At 47.9% G+C, this 16,330-nt stretch overlaps 1 long non-coding RNA gene across 2 annotated transcripts in view; it reads right to left on the reverse strand.

Moving 5' to 3' along the window:
- The window catches only part of LOC136847418 (uncharacterized), a 60,151-nt gene extending 46,118 nt beyond the window's left edge, over positions 1-14,033 (reverse strand). Inside the window, exon 1 of one of the 2 annotated variants that reach the window (XR_010855740.1) lies at positions 13,955-14,032. This is a non-coding gene — a long non-coding RNA (uncharacterized lncRNA). Of the gene's footprint in view, positions 1-13,954 lie in introns of both variants that reach the window. The other variant, XR_010855739.1, reaches the window with a different exon arrangement.
- Positions 14,034-16,330: the final 2,297 nt, after the last annotated feature.

A 16,330-nucleotide genomic window follows, 5' to 3' on the forward strand; every position in this document is an offset into this window, starting at 1 on the left:
ATATTCTGCTCTCGGCACCAATTCCGAATAACTGCCCACTTGGCCTGGTAGACTACAGTAGATCATCGCCTACACTTAGCAATAGCCTCTGCAGCCTTCCTTGAAAGTCCTTTCGCTCTGACAAACTCCCTGAGAGTCTGAAGCCTGTCAGAGCAAGAGTGGATAACCCTAGATGGAATCTATGAAAATGCAGCTGTCTGAAAAGATTTCTCTTATGAGGAAGTAGTCTTGGGAAATCTGTCAGCAGGCTTAGAAGATCCGGAAACCACTCATGCGGCCAAAAGGGAGCAACTAAAGTCATCGACGTACTACTGTGAGTGCTGAACTTCTTCAATACCTCCCTCACCATGCTGAAGGGAGGGAAGGCGTATACGTTGAGATCCGACCAATTCTGCAGCATGGCATCTGTCGCCCATGCCTGAGGATCTGGAGCAGGAGAACAATACAGAGGTAGGCAACGGTTCCTCGATGTTGCAAACAGGTCTATCGACGGCTTCCCCCACAGCTTCCATAGGTCAGTGCACACCTGTGGACTGAGTGTCCACTCTGTCGGTAGAACCTATCTGCCACGACTCAATTCATCCGCAAGGATGTTCATTTTGCCCTGGATGAAGCCGGTCACAACACGAGTCTTTTTCCTTAGTGCCCACAAAAGAAAATCCTTGGTTGCTTTGTAGAGCAAAAAAGAATGAGTCCCTCCTTGGTTCCTGGTGTAGGCCAGGGCTGTCATGCTATCCGAGTGGACCGCCACCATCCTGTTGAAAGTCTGCACTGCAAAATAACAATTTTTAAAAGTAAATTGTATTTTTCCTAACTATACAAACCCGAGGTCCTTTACATTAGGGATTACTTTCAGGCGTAGGCTGGAAACGGCCGTTGAACTTCAAACAAGGTGGTTAGGCAGTTAACTACTGTCCGGGAGGCGGGAGTACCGCCTGCCCGGATGTAAACATTCCAATTTGTGTTGTGGTGTAGAATAGATAGGGAAATTAGATAGAAGAGAAAGAGAGAGAGAGTGAGATAGAAAGAGAAAAAGTTAGGAGAGAGAAGGAGAGAGAAATAAGAATAAAGAGAGAGGCAAAGAACACAGTGATAACGGCCAAATGCTGTTGTGTCAGTTATCAATACGCGGGATGTTTACATTGCAGTATATCGTGTTTAAGCCATAAAAACAGTCGTAAAAGTGGGAAATAATGGCCTCGCGATTGAAGCTAACCAAAACATGAGTCAGCACAGTCTAAATGCTTACAACAGCTGATTCTATAGCCCCGCCTTCTCAGGAAGGTGTTTCCGTGGAAGTTCCAGGAATTTGGGGTTGGTCAGTGATGTACTTCTTCAACCTCCAATCAATTATGTGTGGGAGGGTCTTTCACACACCCTCCTAAGATCACCTCCCATCAAGTCCTCTAAGGAGAGATTTGAATCACACCAACTACAGTCCTTCCAATCAGCTACTTGAAGGGGAGGCCTTGCTGATTAATCCTTCCAATAAGGCTAGGAGGAGGTGGAGATTGCAGATAGCAAGTTTTTCTGAGGGTTCGACGTGTTAGAGACCGACGAGGAAACCAGAGTCAGAACTGTGTCCTTCAAGGGAGAGTACGTCTCCCCTCGCCTCCGTGTTCCCCATATAGACTGATTCAAGAGTAATTCGTTTCTATCATTGTAACTTGTTAATTTTGTACTGATCTTTATAATACTAAGTACTAATTAAAGTGAAGAAATTACCGATCTCGTCTCTATACGCCTTTCTGAGAGATATCAATACTTAAAAGGAATAAATATACAAAGATAGCATCATCCATGGAAGTGATCTGAAGGACACCTCGAAAGAAACCAAGGTAAGAAGAGAAAGACTAAAATCTATGCAAACATATAACAAAGAACATAAAAAAGGGAGATAACTCCCAACATTTGCCTTTCGGCCCAGGTACAGATTGAGGGGTGGCATGAGGTGTGCATAAAGTGTAAAGGACCTCGGGTTTGTATAGTTAAGAAAAATACAATTTACTTTTAAAAATTGTTATTTGTTACGACACAATATACAAACCCTCGGTCCTTTACATTAGGAGACTCACTGATTGGAGGGAGGAATCTGATAAAGTCTCTCTGAACTGACTGGAGTTCACCACCTTGTCTTCCCTTCCTGGTCGTGAGAGCGAGGAAGGGAAAAACTGCCTCTGACAAAAGATCGGGTTGTAAGAAACGCAGGATCAGTTGTCAGACTTCTGGGTCCCTTTGCATGAAAGAGGAGAAGTCAGTTCATGCAAAGTAGGCTAGGAAGAATTTGACGTCGGATGACAATAAGGCAAATACAAGCATTGGGTTTGTCTCATAGTCATGGTCTCCTTCCTCCCCTTGCAAGAGGAAGGAGTGGGGTTGATCTATTAACCTGAACGGAAAAAGAACGGGAGCTCCCGTTATGTGCTTACCTGCCTCGATCGCCCGGTCCAGCTTGTAAGGGCACGTCCGATCCCTGCCTGTGGGAAGAGAGCCAGGATGGAGAGAAAGAAGAGAGGCCAGTCACTCAACATTCAATCTCCCAATCACAACCGTACAACATAGGCGAGATGCAACCTGTCCTGTTAGAGGAGCTGGATAAGCTACACAACTTGTTGAGCAGCCACCACAGGACCCAAGGAAAAAGTGTCCAAGGACTTGTGTGCAACATCCCGGAGGTAGAAGGAGGTGAAGGTAGTCTGTTGGGACCACACACCCGCCTTCAGCACCTGTGATACCGACATATTCTTCCGGAATGTGAGGGACGGACCAATGCTGCAGACCTCATGAGCTCTCGGACGAAGCGTACCGGTGTCATCTTCTCCTGCAGCAGAGTGCGCTCTCCTTATCGTCTTACGAAGCCAGAAAGAGATGGTGTTCTTGGACACTTCTTTCTTGGTTGAGCCAGTGCTAACGAAGAGTCGTCGACACTCAGGCCGGAGGTGCTGAGTCCTCTTCAGATAACGCCGCAGCACTCTAACAGGACACAGTAGCATCTCGTCTGGTTCATTACCTACAAAGTCCTCTAGGGAGGGGATCGTGAAGGACTCGAACCGTGCGTCAGGGACCGAAGGGTTCTGAGTCTTTGCTACGAAATCCGGGATGAAATCGAGCGTAACTGATCCCCATCCCCTCGAGTGTTTAACATCAAAGAAAAGTACGTGAAGCTCGCCAACTCTCTTCGCCGATGCCAGGGCAAGCAAGAAGACGGTCTTGAGGGTCAGATCCCTGTCTGACGACTCTCGTAAAGGCTCATACAGTGCACGAGTCAGCCTCCTTAAGACGAGAGTCACATCCCACGCAGGGGGCCTGAGATCCCTGTGTGGGCAAGACCGTTCGAAGCTTCTAATGAGTAGAGAAATCTTGAAGGAGGAGATGTCTACTCCTTTCAGCTGTAAGACTAGGCCGAGTGCGGCGCGGTAGCCTTTTACAGCTGAAATGGAGAGAAGTTTCTCTCGGCGAAGGAAGACGAGGAAGTCCGCGACCTGCTGAACAGTAGCTCCGACCAGAGAGATACCCCTTCGATGACACCAACCACAGAGGACGGACCACTTTCCCTGGTATACCGCTGCGGAGGATCTTCTGAGGTATCCTGCCATCTCTGTTGCTGTGCCGGCGCGAAAAGCCTCTCGCCGCAAGAGATGGTGGATAACCTCCAGCCGTGAAGACACAGGGAATGCACTGCCAGGTGGAACGGCTCTGCGTGAGGTTGACGCAGAAGGTTGGGCCAGGGGGGAATCTCTCTCGGTGCCTCGGAAAGGAGAGCTAGCAGGTCCGGGTACCAAACGGCCTGGGGCCATTTGGGTGCCACCAGAGTCATTCTGAGATTCGGGGTGATCATCACACGGCTGATCACTCGGCGAATCAGACAGAATGGGGGAAAGGCGTAGCGTCGAGATTGTCCCACGGGTGTTGGAACGCATCCTCCGCAGCGGCACCATGGGTCCAGCACGACGGAACAGAAGGCCTGGAGCTTTCTGTTGTGCCGGGTGGCGAACAGATCGATGGCTGGACGCCCCCACAGGTCGAACAGCCTTTCCGCTACTTCCTGATGGAGGGACCATTCGGTCCCTACCACCTGGCTCTGGTGGCTGAGCTTGTCTGCCACGACGTTCCTCTTGCCTGGAATGTACCTGGCTGACAGCTCTACCGAGTAAGCCACGGCCCACTCGTGCACCTGCATCGTCAACTGATGAAGCTGGTGGGACACCAGTCCCCCCTGCTTGTTGACGTATGCCACTACCGTGGTATTGTCGCTCATCAGTACCACGGAGTGTCCCATCACTTGATCCCGGAACTCTTGGAGGGCCAGGAAGGCCGCCTTGAGTTCTAGGATGTTGATGAAGGTGCTCGTCGTCTCGGTGCCACACTCCCGAAGTCAGCAACTCCTCCAGGTGTGCGCCCCATCCCTCGGTCGATCGTCCGAGAACAGAAGCATGTCGGAGGGGGGGAGTATGCAAGGATACTCCTATCAAGAGGTTCCTGTCGTCTAACCACCAGTGAAGGTCCTTTCTCACCTCCTCGGAAAGAGGGATGAGGAAGGACTGGGGGTCTTGGGACTGGGACCAATACTCCTTTAGTCTCCACTGGAGAGACCACAGGTGAAGATGTCCATGAGGTACTAGTTTCTCCAAAGACGACAGGTGACCGATGACGACTTGCCATTGCCGAGCTGGTTGCTCCTGCCGTGACAGGAACAGCTGTGCTGCCTGCCTGAACTTGCTGATACAAGAGTCCGAGGGAAAGACTTTCGCTGCCACCGTATCTATCAGCATGCCCAGGTACTTTGTCCTCTGCTTGGGGGTGAGATCTGACTTCTCCAGATTTACCAAGATCCCTAGATCCCGGCAACACTCGAGGAGACGATCCCTGTCCTGTAGCAACTGCGAGCGAGAGCTCGCCAGGACTAGCCATTCGTCGAGATACCTCATAAGACGTATCCCGTGCGAGTGGGCCCAAGCTGACACGAGAGAGAATACTCTCGTGAACACCTGGGGAGCGGTCGAGAGCCCGAAGCAAGGTGCCCTGAATTGGAAGACCGACTCCCCGAGGACAAAGCGGAGGTACTTGCGAGAGGACGGATGGATGGGTATCTGGAAATACGCATCCTTCAAGTCCACTGTAAGCATGAAGTCGTTCTCCCTGATGGAGGCCAGCACAGTTTGCGCTGTTTCCATCGTGGACCGAGTCTGGCGAACGAAACGCTTCAAGGGAGAGAGGTCTATGACCGGTCTCCATCCCCCTGAGGCTTTCTCTACGAGAAAGACGCGGCTGTAAAAGCCTGGAGACTGGTCCGACACGACTTCTACAGCACCCTTGCTCAGCATGGCTTGCACTTCTTGCTGTAGTGCGATGTCCTTCGACGAACCTGGAAGATATGTTTGGAAATGGACCAGAGAGTAGGTGAGGGGAGGCCAAGACTCGAAGGGTAGTAGATATCCCTCCCGAAGGACATCCACTATCCAGGTCTCGGCTCCGTGTCGCTGCCAAGTTGCCCAATGGCTCGACAGGCAATCCCCCCCACCTTCGGCAGCTTTTGGGGGGGGAACGCTGCCCCTAGCGTTTTCCCTTCTTCTTCTTACCCTTGCCCCCTTTACCGGCTTGGAAAGTGGGCTGAAAAGGGCGGGAGGGACCCCTCCTTCTCGAGGCAGAAGAAGGCTGGGTGTTTCCTCGGAACCCCTTCGAAGACTGGGACTTCTTAGGGGCTGAGGAAGTGCCAGCCTGGCCCGAAGACCTGGCCGCAGTGGGGTGCAAAGACCCGGAGGTCTTGGCCACTGCCTGGTAAACAAGCCGGTCGCTGTCATCGGCATGGCGCTTGTCCACCGCGGCGTCCACCAACTCTCTAGGGAAGAGAGGAGGAACCCAGCAACGGTCCGTTCCGAAGGGCGATAGCTGACTCGGGACCTACGGACCTGGCAAAGCGAGAGAGAACGGCATCCCTTCGCTTTAGCACAAGGTTCGCCCACAGGTTTACAGTCTGGTGGGCGAGGTAGGAAATAGCCCTACCCCCCGACTGGCATATTCTCCCAAAGGCGGAGTCCTCCCCAGGTACAATAGCGCCTGAGGAAGCAGCTACCTTCGATACTGTGAATGACCACAGATCGAGCCAGGAGACTGCTTGGAAGGCCGCCATGGCGGTGGCTTCCAGGGTTGCAGCTTCTTGCTGAGAGAGGGATATGCTCTCTGCAGTCAATTGCTGCAACGACAGACCTGGATCCAAACGAGTCAGGTCTGGGTCAACCTGTTTGGTCAGCAACGCCCCTTCCACTGGAGCGTAGAAACGCTTCTGACGAGGCAGAGGAGGAGGAAGAAGCTTGTCCGAGCGGCTCAAACGAAGCGAACTGTCTTGCCCAGACACAAGACTGTTCACCTGGTCGAGTACCCCCTCGGCAAGCGTGGACCACGGCAGCCCTACCGAAGCCTTGGGTTCCTTCTTGGGTCCCCAGAAGGATTCGAGGCGCGACGGACAATCCACAGACGAGGCCGTGGTCCCTTCCCCGAGGTCATTGTGCTGACGAATCCGCGCGGTAACCTCCGCAAAAGTCCTCTGTATTTCGGGGGTGTCCGCATCCTGGGGCAGAGGACCCTCGAGTCCTTCCAGAGTGCGGTCCTCCCGAACTACTCTCCCCGCAGGAGGGAGAACCTCGGCAGACCCCACCAGTGGATCTTCCTGAACTGCGCGGGCGTAGGACCTGGTTGAGCCAAGAACCGAGCCAGGTGCGTACCCCCACGCAGTAGAACTCTGAGGAGAACCTCCCCAGAGCTCCTTCTCTCCGACTCGCGCCCCCTGGAAGAAACCGAAGGGGCGGAGGGGACAGGCAAGGAAGATTGGGTGCTCCCACTGGCTTTACTGGCAGAACCAGCAGACGCAGTGGGCCGAGAGCGGTCACCAACCCGCGGTGATGACGAGCCCCCGGGTCAAGGAGACTGCTTCAGCCCAGGTGAAGCAATCTCCCGAGGAGAGCGGAGCGGCTCGCGAGAGCCGAGCCGCGCACTCACCTCCCCCGAGCCAGGCTGGCCGCGCAGACGTGGCCGGGGGCTGGGAGGAGTCAAACGCGCGGCTGACTGGCGCGAGCTTGCGCTGTCCTCTGGACGCGCCCCAGTCTTCTTTGAGGCCGGAGCCTCTCGGGAAGACCAAGTAGGGGATTTCTTCCCTACCTCTCCTTGCGTTCGGCCCCGTGGGGCTGAAGCACTATCCCGGGAACCTGACTTGGCACCTGAAGGAGTGCCAGCAGGAAGAGACGGAGCACCTGCATGCCCCAGCTATTTCTCTCGCCCCACGCCCTGGTCTGCACGGCGAGAAGTTTCTCCCGTATCAGACTGGGGTACCCGGGTCTCCTTGGGGACCCGGGTACTCGGAGCAACTGGCGAACAAGTGTCCGACGCAGACTCGCTGGCCTTAGATGCAGGAAGTTTCTTAGGCGCGGCGGGGGGAGTGCCGACCTTAGTCTGCACGCCCTTGGCTCCTGGTGCCCCTGGCCCGGAGGCCGGGGCAGCGGTTCCCTGATTCGAGGATCGGGAAGAGCCGACGAGAGATCCCACTGCCTTCCCTGTGGAAGGAGGCAGACCCTTAGAAGTCTCGGTGCGAGATTTCTTGGGGGAGAGGCAGACTTCTTCTTCGGCTGCGAAGCCTCGGAAGGAGAAGCGGAAGAAGCAGCAGACGAAGACGACGATGATGACGAAGATGAAGATGAAGACGACGACACCTTCCTAGACCTCTTCTTCTTCTTCTTCTTCTTCACCATCTGCTTCAGGAATGCCGTCAAGTCCCCAAGCCAGGAAAGCGAGGCCGCAGACTCAGGAACAGCAGGAGGGGCTGCAGCAGAAGGCACATCCCGGGCAGAGACCGCAGAGCTCGAGCCAGCATTTGCCTGGGTAGAGAGAGCCGCGCGTCGGCCAGGAACAAAAGTGGGCGGGGCCAGGAATGCAGGCACCGCCCCTCCCGCGTGGAGATTCAAGTCGGGCCATGCCAGGGTCGACAGGGTGGGGACGGGAACAGACGAAGGGCCGGGCTGGAAAGTCAGACGAGGAACAGCAGTCGTAGACAGGCCAGGGTCAGCAACAGGGGCAGCGACAGTCACATAAGGGTATGATGACGTCACCATGTAAGCGGGGCCAGCACGCGTGAAAGGAGCCAGGAAGCCGGGAGGCAGCGGAACAGCGTGTTGCACCGCAGGTGATGCCGACACTTGGGTGTCCAGATGCGATGCAATTGACACCGGCATCTGGGAAAACCTCGAAATGGTGACGGATGTAGTAGTGACTGTCGTTGCCGAGTGGGTCGTGACTGGAGCGGGGGGAAGGGGAGCCAATCCCTCCAAGGACGAGCCAGGTAGGCCCAGGTGCAGCCAGGATGAACTTGGTATCGGTGTCTGGCTATCCAATCTGGGACCTGAAGCAAAAGTCGGGTCAGTACACGAAGCCTCTACTAGCTCCGGAGGAAAAAACTCCCCTCTGGAACGGGAAGAGACTTCAGAGAGGATGTCGCGGTCCAAGTCTTCCCCGCGCCCTTCCACAAACGATGAAACGTAAGAGGAAGGGGAGGGGGAGTCGTCACCCGAGGGAGAGGGAGCAAGCAGGGGAAGTTCGCCGGGAGGGAGAAACGAGCCCGACACATTCGCCACCAATGGAGTCGTCAGGGGCATATTTCCCTCGGACGACTCCTTGGTAGGCTTACAACGGTAACGTCTCCTCCCTTCGAACTTGCCCCATTGCTCAGAGGATCACGAACAACACTCACTACAGGGATCGTCGCGTGAACACACCCATCCCCTGCAAGATGTACAGAGGGCATGTGGGTCTACGTCGACTCGAGATCTAAAGGAATTGCATTTCTTACCTCCTACCTCGGGACACACACACTGGGGATAGGAGGATTTAGATGATTTCTCCATTGCTAATGAAAAAAAGAAGGAATTTCCCACCAAAAAGTAGAAGTATAGCTGTCAGGCAGAGAGCAACGAAGAACAACGTCCGAGCGCTACGACGGCCGAAAGCAAATTGGAATGTTTACACCCGGGCAGGCGGTACTCCCGCCTTCCGGACAGTAATTAACTGCCTAACCACCTTGTTTGAAGTTCAACGGCCGTTTCCAGTCTACGCCTGAAAGTAATCCCTAATGTAAAGGACCGAGGGTTTGTATATTGTGTTGGAACAAATACTGAAGGGCTAGATGAATTGCCTCTAATTCTTTCACACTGATGTGAAGGTTCCTTTTGGTTGGAGACCACGTTCCTGAAACCTCCATGCCATTGAGAAGGGGCCCCCAACCCAGATATGAAGTGTCTGAGTACAACATTAGGTCAGGTTCATTGGAGACAGAGACTTCCCTCTCGCAAATCTGTCCTTCACCAGCTACCACTGAAGGTTCTCTATGATTTCGGGGGTGATGCTGAAGACAAACGAGTCCAGGAAAACCTTCCTGCGCCAGTTGGCCTTGAGGTAAAACTGCAACACTCTGGTGAGCAACCCGCCCAATGGAACAAACTTTTTGATGAAAGAAAGGGTTCCCAGAAGACTCATCCATGCGTTGGCTGAGCAGGATGGGCGAAATATGAAATCTTGAAGTTTTCCGAGACAATTCTGAATCCTTTGTTGGGACAGAAAAGCCCGAAAATTCAGAGAATGTATCACTATCCCCAAATATAGAATTGACTGACTTGGGACTAATTGAGATTTCTTGAAATTTATAAATAGTCCCAGTTCTTGAGCAAGTCGAAGTGTCTTCTGAAGGGCCTCCGTGAACTAAGATCTCGAGGGGGAGCATAGGAGCCAGCCATCAAGATGTAACCATTTCGCCAGATAAACTTGAGGGGCCGTGGAAAGGTCGAAGCACAGTGCCCGAAACTGGAAGACTCTGTCCTGGAACACAAACCTCAGATACTTCCTGGACTCCGGGTGAACTGGAATGTGGAAGTACGCATCCTGCGTGTCAATCATGGATGGCTGACGAGACCAACTGGTTTGTTTCCATTCTAAACTTCGTTGTTTGAACAAAGAAGTTTAGAGCAATGACATCCAGGACAGGTCTCCATCCTCCCGATGACTTGGGAACTATGAAGAGGCGGTTGTATAACCCCTCTGTGCCTATATCTTTGATCACCTCCACGGCTTGCTTCTCGAGCAGAGCTGAAACTCCCCGAGACAGGGCCAAAAACCTCACCGAGCCTACTGAGTAGGCCATTAAGCTAATGGGAGAGGTTACTAAGGGAGGTTTCTCCCTGAACGGGATTGCATAGCCCTCTTTTAAGACCTTTAGTACCCACGGCTCTACATCCTGGTCTTCCACCTGCTCCAAAAATGAAGAAGTCTTGCTCCCACTGGGACACAGTGGACAGGACAAGTAACTCACTTTCGAGGGGGGCTGACTTGCAGAACAAACTTCGGAGAGTGAGGAAAAGCCTGTATCTTCTCGGCCAGGGCTCCAACCAACCACTCAAGGAAGCTATGCACTTCTAAGGTCTTGAAGAGATTCTTTAAAAAGTGATCAATTTCTGTCCCGGAAAACATCACTTGAGCAGAAGCAAAAGCGGATCTGCGTGTGGAGTCTATTAGCGCAGAGAAGTCCCCCTGGGAGGAGGCAGCCAAGCCCAGAGAGGGAGCTTCTCCGGTAGAGTAAGACTGGTACTGGCTCTTAGACAGGTACGAAGGGGGAATGCAGAAAAAGGATTTCCCTTGAATACTCTTCTCCTAAAGCCAAAGGTCTACATCTTCCAGAGCTTTCCTGGTAGACAAAGATAAAACCATCCATGGGAGTCGGGAGTATTCGGATGGGTTATTCATTAAAAAGGTTGACTGTAGCACCGCAGGAGCAGTGAGAGAGAAATAGTCAGATATGCCACAACAAAAAACTTCAGGAGGACAACATACGCTGACGGAGAGGAATCTTGCACTGACTCCTCTTCTTCTGATGACAACTGCAAAGCCGAATGGTCCGAGGGAGTCTCCAGTGGAAGGGGTTTCTTCAACAGATCTAAAATGCTATTCAGCTGGTGCTGAATTGGTTCTAGTGAAGGGTCTAACTCCTTGTTTGCAATTGAAGAGACTTGATGAGAGGGAGTTGGTGCCGAGCGGACAGGTGGAGCTGGGTGCCTAGTCGATGGGTGCTCATGGGATAACAGAAGTTCGGGAGCCAAACGATGCTTGGGCACTACTGGGTGCTTGGGTGTCATTGGACGCTTCGACGAAAAAATATGGCGCCTGGGCGCCAGATACTGGTGGCCAGGCGACAGTTGTGCCGAAGGTAGCCACTCAGAGCTATCCCAGAAGCTGCAAGATGCTTGAGGGCTTTGGAGAGGCTCTTTAAGCCTTTTGCAGGGGCCAGGAGATTGTTCTCAAGCAGAAGAATGCCTCTTTAAGGGGCGATACTTCAAGAAACACCACTGGCGCCTCAAATCTAGGCTAGGAGCTCCTGGGCTTGAGGGGAGACAGTGGACGTCTGAAGATGTCTCTCCAGTGGCCTTCTGTCGCAGCCTGAGACACAACAGGCTTGACAGAGGGGGGCAAATACCCATGAATAGCTCCCACCAACCTCCCTTGGGCCTCCAGTATACCTCCTACCAGGTTTAGGGGAGTCTGGCAGTGACCTTTGCCTGGGAGAGTCGGCGGGACAGGTAGCCACTTCCTCCACAATCACTTCACTGGCACTTTTATCACTGAATTTATTCATCAAGAAGCACACTGATTCACCAAATTGTGTCACTGTACTTACCAAACTTCTGGTCAAATTTGCTCTCAAGACTGGCGAAACGATCTGGTTCCGGGGTGTGGGTGCCACATGAGGGAAGGGAAGGAGGGCTTAGTGCAAAAGACACATTTGAAACAGGAGGGGTAACAATGGGTACATCCATACTCACCAGTTTGGGAGTAGAGCTACTATCAAAACCTTTACTATCAGCTTTAGCGGTCACTTTCCTCTTTGTAACTCTTTCTAGCTTAGAGAGATGAGAAGCTAAGGTCTTCCACGTCTTCCCATCCCAACCTACACACTCGTCACACGTTAGATTAATAGAACATACCTGACCTCTGCAAGAAGAACAAATGGTATGAGCGTCATATGAAGCTTTAGTCAACCTGGTATTGCAGCCTTTGCTGCAATACCGAAAACTGGATGAACTAGAGTCTGACATAATCAAAAACTAGACAAAAATTACAAAGGTTAATATCCACTGTGAAAATATTCCCGGAGAACACTAAGGAAATAAAAAGCCTACCAGCAATTCTCAAGAGGAACTACCAAACTACTGAAAAACATTGATTGACAAATCTCGCCAAGAGAAAAAGCCGGCCAATACAAAACTCACAAACAGTATTCAAATTCAGACAAGTCAAAATCAGTTATAAAAAGTCAAAATCAGTTGTTAAACCACAAAAACTAGTGCCGAAGGCAAACAATTCAGAATACTTCACCGAAACGGGAAGCTAAAAAGACAATTCTAAAAACCAAGCTGCATTCCTACAACTGTATGAGCTCTAGGATGGCAGAAAACAAATTGAAACACTTTTCAAGGGTTGTTCTCTCCTTCCCAGAATATGGGCAGGGGCCTAGTCACTGACTTGGATGAAAGAAGAAGAGTATTGCTGCAAATTCTGAAAATTCAAACTGCCATCAAATAGAAAATTACAGCAATGTAATTACTGGGTAAGTTACTTTAATAAAAACTGGTTGCAAGCAATGCCTGTTTAACAAAATTCGACCTAAGTGACGAACTAAGTGATGAACCTTAGAATAAAAGAGCCAATTATTCATGACACAACCCCAAGCACTAGGGCACTTTCAGCCATTCGGTGATTTAGAAAGTGAAAAGAGAGTTTAAGTGGTTAGACATACAGACTGAAGAAAGGCAGCAGGTTAGAGGTAAGCTGAAGACTCAAAATTGGGTGCAGCTAGGGCCTGAAAGAACACTGTAAACAACCTTTAGCAGTGCTTACAGAAAACCCTTTGAGGTAAACTGACAGCACTAACCCCCTATGAGATTGTGACCCTCATTCCCTGGATTATTTTGGCAGATCTGATTTTTTCAAGTGTTTTAAACATTTTTGCAATTTATTTCAATAACAAATTAATAATTCAAAGACTCTGGAACACCTTATATCTTACAATTAACGAGGACCACAGTGGGAAACAGTTTTTGGGAGGGGAGAAATACAGGGATAATACACAGATATATTCTAACAACCCCATGTTACTTCAAGTTCCAATTCTGATTAAGGTAAGGTTTATCAAGCACTTAGGGAATTTTTACTTAAAATCCATTTCTGATGCTTGAGTTGATAACGTGATTTTTCTAATTTTTTAAAATATTTTTTTAATGTTTCCATTGTTTATTTTGGTAGCAGTTTAGTAGGCTTAGTTTTAGATACTGGATTCTTCTTATATATCCTATAATTAAGAGGGACCATTGTGGAAAACCTAAGCTTCTGGGTGGAGAAAAATCACAAAGAGAAATACAAGGATGCAATCTAATATCGATACTTCTGCAAATTCTGATTCTGTCTAAGGCAAGATTTACTGAACGTCTGTAAAGTGACACCATGCACTGGTTAAACCTCGTTGACCTAAGTTATATTAGTTGGGGGTTAAGATGTTCTAGGAGGGGAGGGTGATGCCCAGCACCAACCCCTAGCCTAGTCAACTAAGGGCCCTGCGTCCTAGGTTAGGTTAGGTTAGGTTTAGTGAGCTTTGGTTTAGGCCTATGTCACAACCTTATAGTTTGGCAAAACTGAAGACGAAATTAATATCATACCATTCCAAACTCTGTGATCTTTTCCCGATAAGCAATGTAACAACTCTTACAATACGTTAGGACTACAAGAGACCTCAACTTGCCATAGGCCTACACTAATTCTTTGCAATCAAGTCATTAACAAATCCATGAATTCACACACGTCAACAATTTTCCCAAGCAAGTTTGTCTGTAATCTTTCAAAACTTTGTTCGCTGCGTCCACAATCTTACCTTTAATTTAATTAATAATTTCGATTTATGACGCTAGACTACTGTTCCCTTGATTGAATCGGTCTATTTAGACGAGAGTTTATTCAGCTGAGAGTCTAAAGTTTATAAAATAAAACGGTTGAAGGAATATTTCAAATAAGTATTTTAATTCTAAAGAGTTATATGTATTAATTACAATTATAATGGTAATGTATTTAAATAACCAACATAAATACTTTTGAAAAACCATTTCCTGCCCTTTTATTTCTCGCTTGATTTATTTACCCATCATTTGTAAACATTCCGTTTTTTTGTGAACACCTCTTTTGCCAAGAAATTACATCAGTATCAATGTTCTTTTATATAACAAAAAGGTAAAAGTATTGTTTGTCATTCGGTGTTATTGTCTGTTTACATGAAGAAGTGAAGTATGAGTTTTGTGTACTAAACATCCACCGTAGGCAAATATTTTAAGGTCTTGCAGTATGTTGCACCATTTCCAACTTGTAAATTGCTGCAGTGCCATACGTAGCCCTAAAATTTTACAACCCAATGAAGCATCTCGAAAGAGATTAGTTTCTTTTCCATAGGCAAGTCTATACGAAGTATTTTTTGTGAATAATCTGCCAGTTTAATAAGGCAATTAGAAAAGACAGCTGTTTATATTAATAAAGAAATTAGGCTAGATCAGATTTTCATAAGCTACGTGGCCGTCCCGGAAGGCACCAAGAAAAGGAAAGATTCGGGAAAGGAAAACTAAATTATAAGTGTTTAGGTGAAATTTCTGTGGCAATGAATTTGGTAAACAAGAACCTTTGGATCCTCACAGGCAAAGATAACGTGGGAAATTGCGCGAATATGAGCCCAGCCTAGGATTAGATAATTTTCATCAACCATAACGAGAATCAGTCGAGACTTAAAGAACAGTGTCAGTCTTCCATTATCATGAACAGGATTATTATCAAGCGTCGGTTTAAGATGCAAAGTAGCTGTTTCTCGGGAAGAGAAGCCCATTAACACTCATTATATATTATGCTTATACAGTTCAACTCTGTCTGAAATTGAGATACGTAAAAAGTAAATTATTCAAATGTACAATATATGACAAACATTCCAACTGATCAAATTAAAAAAGAAATTAATACAAATAGTGATTTCATAATGGAAGTCAAGTAGTAATGTAACCGCTTGATATTCAAGACAGATAGCTGGCGTTGATTTTATGTCTATGGACAGTATGCGAGTTTCTTCTAGAGAAATGAGGCGTTGAATATCACAGGCATATGACATCAGAAGTAAATTATTGGCTGCCGCATTTTGAACTCCAAAAATACAGTGAATATGAATTTATCCCCACCACGCTCTTAGATTGAAAGCTTACCAAATTCTTGTTGTCATTTTCATGATCACACGCAACATTTTTATATAATAATATTAAAAAAGGCCGTCTAACTCAACATTTATTCATAAACCATGGCTGCATATTTATATATATATATATATATATATATATATATATATATATATATATATATATATATATATATATATATAAAAGATCGTTTGGGCGGAGCGCATAATATTATGCTTAGTAATTAACGTGGGAGAAGTCTCAAAAACGATTGCCATCAGAGCCACCTGCCTTGACCAGTCCATGCGGTTCAGCGACTTTCAGTTGTGTATCCAGCGAAGCTACAACGAATTTTATTTACGTTTATTACAAGGGAGGGTGCGCGCATTCCATAACTCTCTCTCTCTCTCTCTCTCTCTCTCTCTCTCTCTCTCTCTCTCTCTCTCTCTCTCTCACTCTCATTATATACATGTATATATATATATATATATATATATATATATATATATATATATATATATATATATATATATATATATATATATATATATATATATATATATATATATTATATATTTCGGTGATAGAGTACCTGGCTTTCATTAGTGAGTTTTGTAGTTTGATTTTCAGGTTGTCACCAGCCACACACTACACAGTTGTAGATGTGTAGCCTCCTGAGTCAAGTTAAGGCCGTTGGACAGGCTTAGCAACCTCAACCTTTAGTCTTTTATTCTCCAACACAGCTCGCTGAAAAGAGTAACAGGCATGTGCGTGTGGCACATACACGTATGATGATGGACAATTAAGATTCACCTCTTTTTTTTTCATATTTATTCCCGGCGTCTCGTAATTAAACAATAATTACATCTCAAGGGCTCTTTCCGCCAGATATATATATATATATATATATATATATATATATATATATATATATATATATATATATATATATATATATATATATATATATATATATACATATATATATATACATTAATATATTATATATTAATGTATATATATATATACTGTATATATAATATATA

Source organism: Macrobrachium rosenbergii, chromosome 16 (assembly GCF_040412425.1).
Source record: "Macrobrachium rosenbergii isolate ZJJX-2024 chromosome 16, ASM4041242v1, whole genome shotgun sequence".
Classification (NCBI taxonomy): domain Eukaryota; kingdom Metazoa; phylum Arthropoda; class Malacostraca; order Decapoda; family Palaemonidae; genus Macrobrachium; species Macrobrachium rosenbergii.